Source organism: Alligator sinensis, unplaced genomic scaffold (assembly GCF_000455745.1).
Source record: "Alligator sinensis unplaced genomic scaffold, ASM45574v1 scaffold1602_1, whole genome shotgun sequence".
Lineage (NCBI taxonomy): Eukaryota > Metazoa > Chordata > Crocodylia > Alligatoridae > Alligator > Alligator sinensis.
In genome coordinates this window covers 34,620-36,756 of record NW_005843677.1, presented here as the reverse complement: position 1 = coordinate 36,756, position 2,137 = coordinate 34,620, and positions in this window count along the sequence as shown.

Sequence of the window (2,137 nt, the reverse complement as noted above, 5' to 3'; positions counted from 1 at the left end):
TGGTGATTAGGTACCACGATGCGGCCCATGGGAGCCTTGAAGGATGTGGGCATGGGTGGATGCAGGAATTTGAAAAGAGGGGTGCAGGAAACTACACCTGTGTCCCTGTCCCCCACCAAGGGCAGGTGCCAGCATGACAGTGGCTGTGGGTGACTTTTTGACGTCCTTGAAGTAGGTAAATTCTTCCCTCCACATCTTAGCACCCTCTCCCTTCCAGTGCAAGTACCCCTCCTCTCCCACACTCTCCAGCAGAGGTTCCTATGTGTTGCTTCTGGGTGGAAGAAGGCTGACTTGTCCACAGCCCCTGATGTCCATGGGTCATCCAGGGATGGGGGAGTCCCAGGGCTGCTCCAGGCAGGGCCAAGGAGAAATGACACCCTGAGGTGCCAAGTTTTGCTGTGGATATTGAGAGCAGAGGGTGGTTCCTCCCTTCCAGCCCCTGCTCCCAGACTGCGAGGGACACCTGGGAGGTGGCAGGGAGCAGAAGTGCCTGGAAACCTGCTGCCACTGCTGCCTCCAGCTGACCAAAGGCAGGTCAATGGGCAATTCCCCCATACAAGCACTCCTGCACCTGTCCAGCCCTTGGGTGTCCCCATTGGTGGAAAGGAACGGGGAAGCATGACAGGTAGCCCTCTAAACCAATCAGCAGCAAGGGGCAGGGGTGGTAGCCATCTTGCTGGCAGTCCTTCATGCTGGCAGCCCCTTCCCCAGTCTCCCCTTAGCAGGTTGCGTGGCCGGTCTGCAGTGTCAAGAAGGCTTGTGGCTCGCTATGGGGAGCCACCATATTATTTTCAGCACATGTTTATTTAATTTGCAGTGAGCCTGCCCAAGTTGTGGAACCTGCCATTTGTCTCAGAACTCCACCCAACCTTGCAGTTTGCACATAAATTGCACAGTTGCAAATTTGGTAGGACCCTACTCATAAGGTCATCTAATCAACCCTGCAGTGGGCTATGTTTGCGACAGTACATGCTCAGTCTGTGCTCCTACCTAGTCTTGCATAGTTATTCATGTGCACAGGCTATGTATCCACAAAAACAACATTTTGCTGGGCATGTAAGCACCCAAAATAGGTAGGTAGGTAAGCAGATAAGCAGATGAGCTCATGTCCATGATTACCTAATCTCCAATCACCACTGCCTGCCCCCTCCACAAGGAAAGGTGTACTGCTAGGTATGAATGTGCTTTTTTGAAACTGAGAGTCTTTTTTGAAACTGAAGGTGAGGATGAGGACATGGGAGGCAACATTTATGTAATTATTTGGGTCCGTATTGTTCAGAAATCCCACATGGTTCTGCAGAAGACCGGGTGAAGGAGCCTTGCAAAGCTGTTTGGTCAGATCTGATAGGAATGAACCAACATTAGCATGTATAAAGGACAGGCAGATGGCACCAACCTTGGGCAAAAGTTGCACTCTCCAGCCCTCAACAAGACCTTGCTCAGGGCACTACATTTCTCATCACACCTCTGCAAGACAGGCAGTCACCCCTGCAGGTTGGCAGAAGCCCAAACATGAGATTTAAATCTGATTCCATTTCAAGAGCCCAAACTACAGACCAGGACCATAGGGGTCTACACTAAACACATGGAGAAGCAGCAGGAAAAAGGAAGACAGCAACACACTAGAAGACAGTCAGAAAAGACTCACAAATTGCATAGCAAGAGGTTGCAAGGAACCCCGAGCACATGAGAAGGGAGGAACCAGACAATGTCCTACGTTGGAAAGTTGCAGGTGAGAGACAGAACCAGCGTGCAAGACTTCCCAACCGAGAGCAAGAGAAATGAAGGAGAAGCCCTAGCAAGCCACTTACACGCACTGGGCGGGATCCTGGTCTTCTCTCCATTCTTGTTTTTTTTTTCCTGGAATCAGTCCTTATAAACGATGGGGTATCTTAGCTCTAGGGGATATTAATAACTTGTCAAAAACTAATTCCTACTAATTCTAAGATAACTCTACTGACTATACAATATTAAGCTACAAAATATATAAACTAACTAATATTAACCTACCAACTAAGTTGCTAACAATATAATCACTAACCCTAGAAATAGAGGGGCAAAAATAAACCAAACCTGGGAAACCTAGTCAAACTAACCACTCGCTCTCGGGGGATACCAGCAGAGGTATGGGAAGAAA